Source organism: Carcharodon carcharias, chromosome 7 (assembly GCF_017639515.1).
Source record: "Carcharodon carcharias isolate sCarCar2 chromosome 7, sCarCar2.pri, whole genome shotgun sequence".
In the NCBI taxonomy this organism is placed as follows: Eukaryota; Metazoa; Chordata; class Chondrichthyes; order Lamniformes; family Lamnidae; genus Carcharodon; species Carcharodon carcharias.
Genome location: NC_054473.1, coordinates 68,904,136 through 68,917,574, shown reverse-complemented (window position 1 = coordinate 68,917,574; position 13,439 = coordinate 68,904,136). Strand labels below are relative to the sequence as shown.

General features: G+C 39.7%; 1 protein-coding gene across 2 annotated transcripts in view; it reads right to left on the bottom strand.

Annotated features, from left to right (window-relative positions):
• LOC121280493 (metabotropic glutamate receptor 7-like) overlaps positions 1-13,439 on the bottom strand; it is a 720,064-nt gene that overhangs the window by 1,193 nt on the left and 705,432 nt on the right. The window lies entirely within an intron of this gene.

Here is a 13,439-nt window from a genome sequence, read left to right as displayed (position 1 = left end):
GGGACAACACATCTACACTTACACTAATGTGTAAAGGGAATTTTTTTCTCACAATCCAATAACCACTTAATTCATTAAAGTGGAGACATGCGCAGCGATATGACTCCTCCTGTTTTAATTCGTGAGAACACCTCACTGAATCAAAACGTACTTATTGAAAAAAAAAGGGGAAATTGTTATATCTGCGGACATTCCTGGGCCAGTGGTGATGGCTAAATGATCATGATGTACTAATTATATCAAGGAAAAAAAGCAGTGGGATTAATAAGATTTGAAAATTCGTAATTATTGTTATACCAAACATTTTTGTTTGCCTTTCCTGCCTGCTCTCCTGACGAGGCTGCCTCATCACCACTGTGGTTTTCTGAAGACTGGTCACCACATTACTATCTTGCTCAAGTCGTCAGCATGAACATAGATAATGACAGTTGGCAGAATATTCACAACCATGGAACCTATAATAGTCAAACTCAGTGCTATCCTGATCATAGCCTCAACCTCCAACTTGTCCTTGATTCCAATTCATCCCAAAGATTGCTTACTTCTGGTAATTGTATGTCAATTGTGTTTAGTTATGTGCAGGTGGAAAGCATTAATTGGGGTTTCACATGAAAAGAAACACTTAATAAAACTGTGGTATTGTTGAGTTAGGAGACATAATGTTTCACTCTGTAAATAAATGCAAAAATGATACAGGAGCCAATCTTTAATCAGTCTCACATTTGTTTATAGAGTGAAACATTACGTCTCCTAAATTAACCTTACCACAATTTCAGTAAGTGTCTCTTTTTTTGTGAAGTGAAACTCCAATGAATGCCCTCCACCTGCAATGATTAGAAACAATTGATATATCATTAACAGTTTCAATTCTTTCTTGTTGAATAAAACTTAGCAGTTAATATGCAGAACCAAAATTTCAGAACAAATTTTTAAAATTCCATATTATGTACATAGCATTATATTGTGATGTGCCTCTGCTCTCGGACCCCTGACAATTTCTTTGCACATGTATTTCTTTTTGTAAAACAATTAGATCATTGAAAACTTGCATCCATCCATTTAATTTTAGAGATTTCCTTTCTCACCAGTAACTTCCACCTCTGGAACATCGCAAACACTGAAATATGTCCACCCCTCTGATCCCCTGTTCATAATCTATTGCTTTGACTAAACTTTTGGTCACCCCTCCTAATCTCTCCTCCTTTGGCTTAATGCCCACATTTTACTTGTGTCTCTGAGAAGCATCCAGCAATGTTCTTCTACAATAAAAGACACTATCCAAAAGTAAATGATCGTTGTCACTATATATCCCAAGACCATGTATGCACTTTAAAGCAGGAGTTGATGGAGAGAAATCAGGAGAAGAAATGCTCTGTTGATTCAACTCCTTCAAGAACATTTTTGACACTTCTACCGAGTCAAAACATGGGGGACATTGGCCCAGATTTTGTTGTAGTAATGATGGTGAAACTGTCAGTGTTCACTGTCATTACTCCTCCTGTCAGCAACTTCTGGAGTCTGCACATGCACAGTTAAATGCAGAGATTGTTGTCAGTGCTTCTATGTGTCTACAAAGGCTGCACTGTTGAAGTTGCCTGCAAGCAGTCAAAAATTGCTGAACTGACCCTTTTATGTTTGTGGTACTGTTGCTAAAAACACCGAGAAATGTTACCCCATTGCTACTGAGATGAAATTGGGTTTTTCTGAGGTATATTAAGTCATAACCACTATTGGAAAAAAAATCTTTTACACGGGAAAACCAATTTTATATATGTGTAATGTCAATTTTTCCATTCTGATAAAAATTCCAAGTACCTGAATATAATAATCTTTTTAACATTTGATCATGATATCAATTGGCTGTCACCCTAACCCAGTTGAAAGCAGAGGAGTGGTATGTGTATAGCAAAACATATGGTGAATAAATGTAGATTTATTCCTAGAAAATACACCACATACGTCCAGTATTCTTGCCTAGTCTTTAGTGCACGAATGCTTTAAAAGTGCTTTTCCCCAATATGAACAATTCCCAAGATCTGCAGTTTCCTTAAAAAAGAACAATGTTACCTTCCCTTATTAGTACAAATAAAAAATATATTGTTTGTTAGTTTCTACATTACAATCTTAGTGCAGCTCAAGGCATAAACAATCAGTCTATGGCCCAATATAAGGATAGATAGATCTTCAGTGAATACCTATTTAATGCTAGAATGAAATCCATAGTTTCACTGAGAATATATCGAATGAATTGAATGGAATTTCCTGTCAGTGTGTTAGGAACAATGAAGATGCGCTCTTGTTCATTATAAAGCTGGTATTCTGGTTAGTAAATTGTTTTAATTCTGTGCAACTCTTCCACACTCTCCATCTCACCTCTCTGCTATAACCACATTCATTTAAAATCTAAGCTTGGCAATGCCCAGTCACAACTTCTGGATTCACCTTAGTTTTTCCTGTATCCAGTAGTGTCTTGGAATTAGAGTTGGCTCTTCGCATTGGTTCCCAACTGAGCTAATTCACAACCCACATTTATTTGCTTTATTATAGCCAAGACGAGCAGTGCTCAAAGGTTTGAATATATTTCCACTTTCCTCCTACATGATCTTGAAAATGATACACTGGTTCATGAGTCTATTCTCAGCATCCTTTCATGAGTAAAACTTACGAGCACCACAGGCACACACAAATTGCAACCGTATTATTTTCCACACATGAAAGGACAAACAGAAAGTATGAGCACTTCATTATTCTGCGGCATGCCATTCAAATAGCTCAGGACATAATACTAGTGCTGGTGCATGAACTGTGAAGACACTGTCGGTGCCACGGACATATATTTTACATATCTCAATTCTAGATTACTTTTTCTTTTTTTTTACATTCTTTCAAATGGAGTTTCCTAAATAGCTATATAAATTACGTTTTCACAATGTGGGTATTTGTTCCACAAGCTGGAGTTACTTTGTTAGGCTAAGCTACTTTGCACACACACTCTTTTCTGCAATCTGTGTTGCAATTAAGACTCCTCAGAGTTTCTGCTACTCTAACCCTGGACCCTAATATTGTGGAACTCTTTAACTGGAAGTCTTTCTACCAGCCATGGCTCAGTGGGTAGCACTCTCACCTCTGTCCTAGAAGGTTTTAGGTTCAATACCCACTCCAGAGACTTGAGCACACAAAATCCAGGCTGACTCCAGTGCAGTAAATGAAGGAGTGCTGCACTGTCAGAGGTGTCATCTTTTAGCTGAGATGTTAAACACAAGCCCTGACTGCTCTCTGGGGTGGAGGTAAAAGATCCCATGGCATTATTTCAAATAACAGCATGGGTGTCCTGACCAATATTTATCCTTCAATCAACATCATAAACAGATAATCTGGTTGTTATCATATTGCTGTTTGTGGGAGCTTGCTGTGCACTAACTGGCTGCAGCACTTCCTACATTACAACAGTGTCTGAGCCTCAAAATTACTTCATTAGCTGTAAAGTGCTTTGACATGTCCGGTGGTCATGAAAGGCGCTATATAAATGCAAGATTTTCTTTTCATGAGAGCTTGGCTGTGTAGCATCAGATGTTGAATTCAGCAGGTGTATCTTAAGTTTCCAAATCCCTCAAGATTTTTTACAGCTGTCTAAACAAGAACATCATGCCCAACAGCTGACCCTCACATTTCACAGCTGGATTTGTACCTAAATCTACAAGACAGCTGCAGGCACCAGATTTTATTCTCCTCCAGCTTCACTTTGAAGCCATCGACAAGCAGATCATTGACCAATCTTAGTGAACTTATAGAGAAACCCAGAAAGATTGCAGTAACCTTGCTAATATAAACTGCCAGTCTTTCATCCAGAAATAGAATTGTAAATTAAGCTTGACTAATTTGAAGCTTTTTAAAATCAGGTTTATACCACCTGCATTCCGAAAAACAATTGTTCATTAGTCTTGGCTAAATGAGTGCATTCTTGTCTCTGAGTCCGAAAGTGCTTTGTTCAAGTCCCATTCCAAAGACTGAAACATATAATTTAGGCCAACATTTTAGTGCAGTACCCAGGGGGTGTTGCACTGTTGGAGATGCTGCCTTTCAGATGAGACATTAAAGAATGACCCCATCTGCCCTTTCAAGTGGCTACAAAATATCCCATGGGACTATCCAATAAAGAGCATGGGAGTGCTCCTGGTAACCTGGCCAATACTTTCTCTCAATCAACACCATCAACAATGGATTGACTGATTAGTAGTTTCATTGCTCTTCATTAAAATATATTGAGCAAAGTTTTGAATTAAATTGAAGTAGTATTTATACTTACTGTAGTTTGCATTGATTCAAATCATAATAATAAAACATTTGTATAATGAAGCAAACTCGACAGTCCTTGGTGTTTGAATTTAGCCCAGACCTGATCAGGTGAAGGTTTTTATACTTCAACGTCTTGTTAGTTCTTGTTAGGCTAATTTGAGCAATCTATGGTAGGTATGGTCTTGAAGTGCAATGCTGCCAGGCACAGATTTAGGCTAAGGGCATTGTTGAAGAGAGCATTTGCATATTCCCTGCATCTAACCTTCAGTGTACTAAGATTGGATCCCTCTATGTCATTACAGGATACATAAAGTGTGAAACTTTTCCATCCCTCAGCACAGACATCCTGCAACAACACCTTTATACCCACAGATAGAAAATGCCATCAAATAGTACCTTTCATATTTGTGCTAAATGCATAATGTTTAGCTATCGAATGCAGAATTTTTCCCAGGGAACTGGATTCACATAGTCTGGTTGTGACTTTATTGATTAAAAATCACCTTTTGCTCCCTCACTAAATGGAATAAACTCCATGCTCAGATATTGGTCATGAAATTCTGCTGGCTTCATAATCTAGTATGAACTATAAGTTACTCACTGAATCTCTAGCCTTGTTAATTTAGCTCCCTCATATTGATAGTTGGCTCAGCTTTCCTTCTTTAAGCAAGAGCACTGGAAGACAGAAATCTTTCCCAGAAATAAGCAAGGCCATTAAGAAGTTAATCAAGCTCCTCTAAGAGTTTTTAAAAAGAAGCCCCAATAATGAGTCTCCTTCAGCAAGTGAAGAGAAGCATGTATTCTGGTCACATTGGCTATGTAGCTACCAGAAAGATCATGACATCTGTTCTACAACAGCAAGTATAAACCTGTCTCGTTTAAATATATGATAATGTTTGATAGTAGTAAGGTCTTTAGTCATCGAAGGATGCTGTGAATGATGGATGGAACCAAGGGATCGATGGCTGGTAGATGTGCGAAAGTGCTCACTGCATACATGACAATTTAATTTACCTAGGTGGAATTCACTGAGGCATGAGATGAGATATTGAGTTGACAAGAATAAACAAAATCAAATTCTTGCAGCTTATTCATTTTCTCTTACTGTTCATACTTATGACTTTGATTCTTTCATGTCTAATATTCCCACACTCTCAGATTCATCAAGAGTACAGCTTTCACCACTACCCCATTTTTCCTTCTTCGCTGACTCTTGCTGAGTTAGTTTCCAGAGCTAATACAGGCCTTTAATGCCTTGCCCAAGTGGTCACTCTCTGGGTGAGCATGAACAGTCATTGTAAGTGGACCTTAGCTAATCCAGTCTTCAAATGAAAGCCTCATCGGCACACTTTCCAGAAGGTTGTATTATGATTTTAACAGTGGAACACCCTGGCTAGTTGCTTCCTTCCCTAACCCATGAGTGCTTGAAACCTAGTGCCACAATTTGCAGGTTTGTTTATTTTCTACTCCCTTTCCCATTGTTAGTTCCCTGTTTGTCATGCATAATTTCTGAAGTCAGAAATCTGCTCCAGTGTTCAACTGCTGAGACCCAAACATGCTAGCAAAATTACCAGAACATTGCAAGTTAATTTCTCCAAAACCCCTTCCCTTTCTTTCTTTCTTTCTCTGGGAGGCACTTTGTTTCATTTCCTCCATGAAAAATAACAATATCAAACGTAATGAAATTTTAGTGATCAACATACTACAACAGGCTCACTGCAATTTAATAGTGATTGGTTGTGAATGGGATTTAGTGCACTATGCTTTCAACTCTGGGAGACCTTGGACTGAACCCAGTCCAAAGTGAACTGAGCAAGTGGGTTCATTAAATTCAGAAGAGGGGGGCGAGAACTGTAAAGTACCTAACATTAAGCTGATTCTTTAAATGAGGATATCAAGATCCATGTGAAAACTATATACTAATGATTCTTCGAGCTTTAGTGAAAGATATTCATAAAAAGGAAAGAGGATGTTATGCCATCAAAAACTCAGTTACCCACATCAAACGGGTTTTTAAGACTTGAATACGTAACTCAAAGACTAGTGCAGGAGAAATGGGTTTCAATTCAAGGGGAGCTGGCACCAGTACTGGGAAAGAGGGAGTAGTACCATTGGCACAGCCTTCACCTGAATTGCCCTGGGACCATTGTCCTGGCGAATTGTATAACTAGGGCTGTAGGGATGGCAGCGAGGGGGGAGGAGGGTTCACGTGAGGGGAGATTTGGAAAGTTAAACAGTAAGGACAAGGCAATGTCCAAGGATAGTGATGTGGGTAATAATAACCAGAGTGTGACAGGAAGGAACAGGGTGAACAAAGATAAGAGCGCAACAGCAAACAATGTCAGAAAAGGGAAATTGGTAAAAAGGCAGAGTTTAAGGCCCTTTATCTGAATGCAAGTAGCATTCATAACAAGATGGATGAGTAGACAGCACAAATAGAAATAAATGGTATGATATGATAGCCACTACAGAAACATGTTGCAAAATGACCACAGTTGTGGCCTGAATATTCAAGGGTATTTGCCATTTTGGAAGAAAGGAAAAGGAGGTGGGGTAATTCTATTATTAAAGGATGAGATCAGTACAGAAGTGAGAAAAGAACTTGGTTCAGAGAATCAAGGTGTAGAATCAATTTGGGTGGAGATAAGAAACAGCTAAGGAAAGAAGTCACTGGTGGAAATAGTTTATAAGCTTATGACAGGAACTACTGTGTTGAGCACAATATATATCAAGAAATGATGGGGGCTTGTAAGAAAAGTAAGAAAATAATCATGGGAGATTTTAATCTTCATATAAGTTGGACTAATCAAGTTGGTAACGGTAGCCTGGAGGATGAGCTCATCGAGTGTATTTCAAACAGTGTCTTTGAACAATATATTCTGGAATCTAGCAGGAAACAGGCCATTTTAGACCTGGCAATGTTTAATGAGACTGAATTAATTAATGACCTCATAGTAAAGGATCGTCTAGGTAAGATGTGATCATAACATGGTAGAATTTCACATTCAGTTTGAAGCTAAGAAATGTGGGTCTGAAATTAAGAGTCTTAAACTTAAATAAAGGCAATTACAAGGAAATGAAGTCAGGGCTAGCTAAAGTGGAATGGAAAAATAGCTAAAGGGTAAAACACTGGAGAAGCAATGACAGAAATTTAAGGAGATATTTTATAACATTTAACAAAGATATATTCCATTGAGAAAGAAAGACTATGAGAAGGATGCACCATTCGTGGTTAACTAAGGAAATTAAGGAAGGCATCAAGTTGAAATAAAAGATGTACAACACTGCAAAGATTAATGATAGCCCAGGAGATGAGAAAGTTTTTACAAAGGATGACTGAAAAAAACAAGGAGGTAGAAATTGACTTCTGGGAGAAAATTAGCTAGCAATATAAAAAGGAAAAGAGTAGCTAAAGTAAATGTTAGTCCCTTAGAGGGTGAGACTGGGAAATTAATAATAGGAAAGATGGAAATGGCAGTCTTTGGACAAGTATTTTGTATCTGTCTTCACTTATATGAGATCTAAAGCATCCCAAGAATGTATATTTTAATTCATTCATGGGGCACAGGCATTGCTGGCCAGGCCAGCATTTATTGCCCATCCCTAATTGCCCTTGAGAAGGTGGTGGTGCAGTCCATGTGGTACAGGTACATCCATAGTGCTGTTAGGGAGGGAGTTCCAGGATTTTGACCCAGTGACAGTAAAGGAATGGCATTATACTTCCAAGTCAGGGTGGTGAGTCGCTGGGGGGGCAACCTCCAGGTGATGGTGTTCCCATGTGTCTGCTTCCCTTGTCCTTCTAGATGGTAGTGGTCATGAGTTTGGAAGATGCTGTTAAGGCACCTTGGTGAATTCCTGCAGTGCATCTTGTAGATGGATTGCCAATCAAATGGGCTGCTTTGTCCTCGATAGTGTCAGGCATCTTGAATGTTGTTGGAGCTGCACTCATCCAGGCAAGAAGAGAGTATTCCATCACACTCCTGACTTGTGCCTTGTAGATGGTTGACAGGCTTTGGGGAGTCAGGAGGTGAGTTACTCATCACAGGATTCCCAGCCAATGACCTGCCCTTGTAGCCACGGTATTTATATGGCTAGTGCAGTTCAGTTTCTGGTCAACGGTAACCCTCAGGATGTTGATAGTGGGGGATTCAATGATGGTAATGCCATTGAATGTCAAGGGGCAATGGTTAGATGGTCATTACTTGACACCTGTGTCGCGCAAATATTACTTGCCACTTGTCAGCCCATGCCTGGATATTGTCCAGGTCTTGTTGCCTTTGGATATCGACTGCTTCAGCATCTGAGGACTCGCAAATGGTGAACATTGTGCAATCATTAGCGAACATCCCCACTTCTGACCTTATAATGGAAGGAGGGTCATTGATTAAGCAGCTGAAAATGATATTAGAAAAAACAAGGTGCAAAAGGAAGGGAGGAACACGATCACTGGAGAAAAAATACCAGGAAAACTAATGGGACTAAAAGCTGGTAAGCCCCTGGACTAGATATTCTGCATCCTAGGGTATTAAAAGTACTGGCTGCAGAGATAGTGGATGCATTGACTGTAATCTTCCAAAATTCCCAACATTCCGGAAAAGTTCCAGCAAATTGGAAAACGACAGATGTAACACCTGTGTTCAGGAAGGAGGGAGACAGAGAGCAAGAAACTATAGGCCAGTTAGGCTATCATTTGTCATTGGGCAAATAGTAGAATCCATCATTAAAGAGGAAGTAGCAGGACATTTAGAAAATTAAATACAGATAGGCAGAGTCAACTTGGTTTTGTGAAAAGGAAATAGTTTTTGGCACATTTATTAGAGTTCTTTGAGGCTGTAACAAGCAGCATGGATAAAGGGGAAGCAGTAGATGTAATGTATTTGGATTTCCGAGAGGCATACAATAAAGCACCAAATAAAAGCTTACTGCACAAGATAAGAGCTCATGCTATTTCTGGGGGTAATATATTAGCATGGATAGAGGATTGTCTAACTAAGATAAACAGAAAGTCGGAATAAATGGTACATTTGGAAACTGTAACTAACGAAGTGCATGGGCACCAATGTTGGGGCCTCAACTATTTACAGTCCATCGTAATGACTTAGCTGAAGGGACACTGTTTTGTAGCCAAATTTGCTGATAGTACAAAAATAGGTAGGAAAGCAAGTTGTGAGGAGGATACAAAGATTCTGCAAAGCGATATAGATACATTGAGTCAATGGGCAAAAATTTGGCAGATGCAGTATAATGTGGGAAAATGTGAAGTTGTCAAATTTGTCAGGAAGAATACAAAAGCAAGATATTATTTAAATAGAGAAGGTGTTGTCTTATGAGGAAAGGTTCAGCAGGCTGGGCCTTTAATCATTGGAGGTTAGAGGAATGGGAGGTGATTCAGAGGGGTTTGACAGGGTAAATGCTGAAAGGATGTTTCCCATCATGGGGAATCTAGAATTAGAGGGCACAGTTTAAAAATAAGGGGTCTCCCATTTAAGACAGGAATGATGAGGAATTTCTTCGTTCAGAAGGTTGTTAGTCTTCGGAATTCCTGGGTCATTAAATATATCCACTGCTGAGCTGGACAGATTTTTGACCTACAAGGTAGTCAAGGGTATAGGGAGCAGGCAGGAAGTGGAGTTAAGTCCACAATCAAATCAGCAATGATCTCACTGAATGGTGGAGCAGGCTCAAATGGCCTACTCTTCCTCCCATTTCTTATGACCTTATGAAAGCACTTTCAAAATTATTTTGAGATGTCCAATAATTAAACATTTAAAAAAGCAAATAGTGTTATAGAATATTCCGATTGGAGTCAGGAAAGGGAAATCACACTTCACTAAATTGGGGTCAATCTTTCATTGGGTATACATCAGGCTAGCAAGTGGGGTAAGATATTTTGGAACCACGAGCAATTTTTAACTTCTTCCAAACCCACAAAAAGCAGTGGGGAAACAGAAACTTATATGGCTTTAGGGTAGCCTGCAGCTTACCCTTTAACCTTTTGGAGTTCATCAAATAAACTAAATTAACAAAATCAGGGACAAAATAAACACAGCCCCTAAATTAGGGAACTGTAAAACCAAAGACAAATTTTAAAGGAAACTTACAAACATACCCTTTAAGGGGCACTGGTGGCTGCTCAATGCCAAGTACCATAGGCTTAGTACATTTGGTACATCCAACACTCATTGGAAATTGTGTTTAGGGTCCTATGTATATCGCAGGGCACAAATTTGTGTATTTCAAGTAGCTGAAACAAGTGGAGCCCAGGGCTGCACATGTGAAGGCCCCAATGGGAATAGCAGCAAGTCCACTGGGAATGAGTTGGTCAGTTCAGCTGCCAACCAACTGCTGCCTGGCTAAGGTCATGAAAATTGTCCCCCTTACCAACATGCAAGTCATAAATAGGCAGCTGAGGTTACATACTGGGATTTTTAACAAAGGCCTTGCACGAAGTTGTTCCACATCAACACCTGAGACATGAAATTACTGCAGCACTACATCCACCACCTTTAACATTCACTCCCTCCAACACAAATGCACAGTGGCAGCACTGTGTATGAACTACAAAATGCACTGTAGCAACTCACCAAGCCTCATTCAATTACACCTTCCAAACACATCACCTCTATCACCCAGAAGGACAATGGACAGCAGTCGCATGGGAACGCTGCCCACTGCAAGTTCCACTTCAAGCCACACACCATCCTGACTTAGATCTATATCATTCCTTCACCGTCACTGGGTCAAAATTCTGGAGCTCCCTTCCAAAGAGCCCTGTGGGTGTACCTACATGGACTGCAGCAATTCAAACATGCAGCTCACCACCATCTTCTCAAGGGCAATTAGGGATGGGGAATAAACGCTGGCCTTGCCAGTCATGCCCACAATCCATGAACAAGTAACAAAAGATTGGAAATCGATTCAATGTGTGCAAATGTAAAGCAACTAATATGGAGAGAAGGAACCAAATGGATGGATGTATTACGTTGAACAGTGCTAGTGAGTGCTGATCAGGAAGCTGAGTTCATCCTAGGTAGATCATTAGAATTGTTGGAATAAAAACATAAAATGCTGAAAAAACTCAGCAGCATCTGTGGAGAGAGAAACAGGGTTAACATTTCGAGTCCATAGGACCCTTCTTCCTATTAGAGCTGTTGGGCTTATGCTTCATTGCAGTGAAGATGGTAAGTAAAGAACCAGATTACGTTTGTGGAAGGATAGAGGACAAATCATGAATGTTTGGAGTGTTACTATATTAGGTGGTCAGATCCCATCTAGAGTGCAGTTCTGAGCACATAATCACACAAAGGATATGATCAACATTGAGAGTACACAGAGGTGAGTAAGCAGATGACAGGTTCCAAGAATTGAAGTTATGAAGGAAAGCTGAGAATGTTGGGATTTTTTTTACTTTGGCAAAAGAATACATTGAGATGCTCTGAAGTAATGAAATAATTCCATAATAACCCAGGTAGACTTCATGCCATCACATGAGGGAAGTTTCCACAGCTCTGCTCCAAGGCTCCTCTAAGCAACAGTTCTAAAATATTTATTCTTAAGTCGCCTCAAATCAACACATCTATAGCATAAAACGGGAACAAAAGGTTACTGAGCACCACACAGACATCTTCCTTTATAATGTTGAGCACTGAGAGGCAAATCAATAGAATGCACTTTCCCTTTAATTGTGAAATCTCTAACATATTTAGCGTCACTTTATTGCATTGCCATTTTCATACTGTCAGGGTGAATTTGAAATGGTTACTGCAGAGCATGAAAACATGGCCTCAATGAACAAATGTCCTGTTGTTGAGTGAAGTCAGAATTAAAATATTTGGTTATAATGTCCCGCAAAATGTTGGCCAAATCTATGAATGATCTTTGAGAGAAAACCATTTCTTTGCTTACAAAGCTTTGATGACAACTTTGCCGTTTAATTGAGGTAGAGCAATTAATGAGTTATATGACCAATGCAGTTGAACATTCTCAGTCAGGCACCATATTGACACACCGCACATGATTGGTGAGCTACGCTGGGACTGCCACATCAATAATGCTCAGAAGGACATCCTGGAGATCCTGCTGAGAACCCTGGCTTCAAGCTAAAGAGGAACAGATTAACCAGCCTGCTGACGGACTGATAATCTACTGCCACAGCAGCAAATGTATTTGTCAGGCAAGCAAATGCCACAATAAATATTTACACTGCTAACAATTCAAGTCAACCTCGGTCAACGTATCACACTGTGTTTGTTCCTTTAATCACCATGAAACCTTTCAACCAATTTATTAGTTTATCTGCTGCATGATACAGTCCTATCAATGAATAAAATCACTAAGCTGGTTCGCAATGCGAGAGGTCCTTCTCCAAGAATACCACTTTAGCACTTTGCTGCATTATATATTGCAGATGCCATGGCAGGTGGAGAAGGTGAAGTGGGTCATGACAAGAATAACATTAAAACCAATAGACCATTTCCTGGAAACACCCTTCCTAACAGCACTGTGGGTGTACTTACACCACATGGAATGTAGCGGTTCAAGAAGGCAGCCCACCACCACCTTCACAAGGGCAATTAAGAATGGGCAATAAATGCTAGCCGAGTCAGTGACTCCCGTGAAAGAATATAAAGGAAGCATTTCAACATGGGAAGTGTTATCCTATTCTAGAAATATTTACAAAAGGCAAATTTTCAGAATAATTCATTTGCTGATAAAATTTATATTACAAGTCATGTCCTATTTAATTTCTTTAATTCATTTATAGGATGTGAGCTTCGTGGCTAGGCCAGCATTAATTGCCCTTCTAAAGGGGGGTGGTGACTTGCCTCCTTGAACCCCTGCAGTCCATGTGGTATAGGTACATCCACAGTACTGTTAGGGAGGGAGTTCCAGGATTTTGACCCAGCGACAGTGACAGAACGGTGATATGTTTCCAAATGAGGCTAGTGAGTGGCTTGGAGTTGAACTTCCAGGTGGTGGTGTTCCCATGTATCGAGTGCTTTTGTCCTTTGGAAAGCACTGCCTAAGGATCCTTGGTGAGTTTCTGCAGTGCATCTTGTAGATGGTACACACGGCTGCGACTGTTCATCAGTGGTGGAGAGAGTGAATGTTTGTGCCATTCCTTAAACTCTGAAAGTTCAATC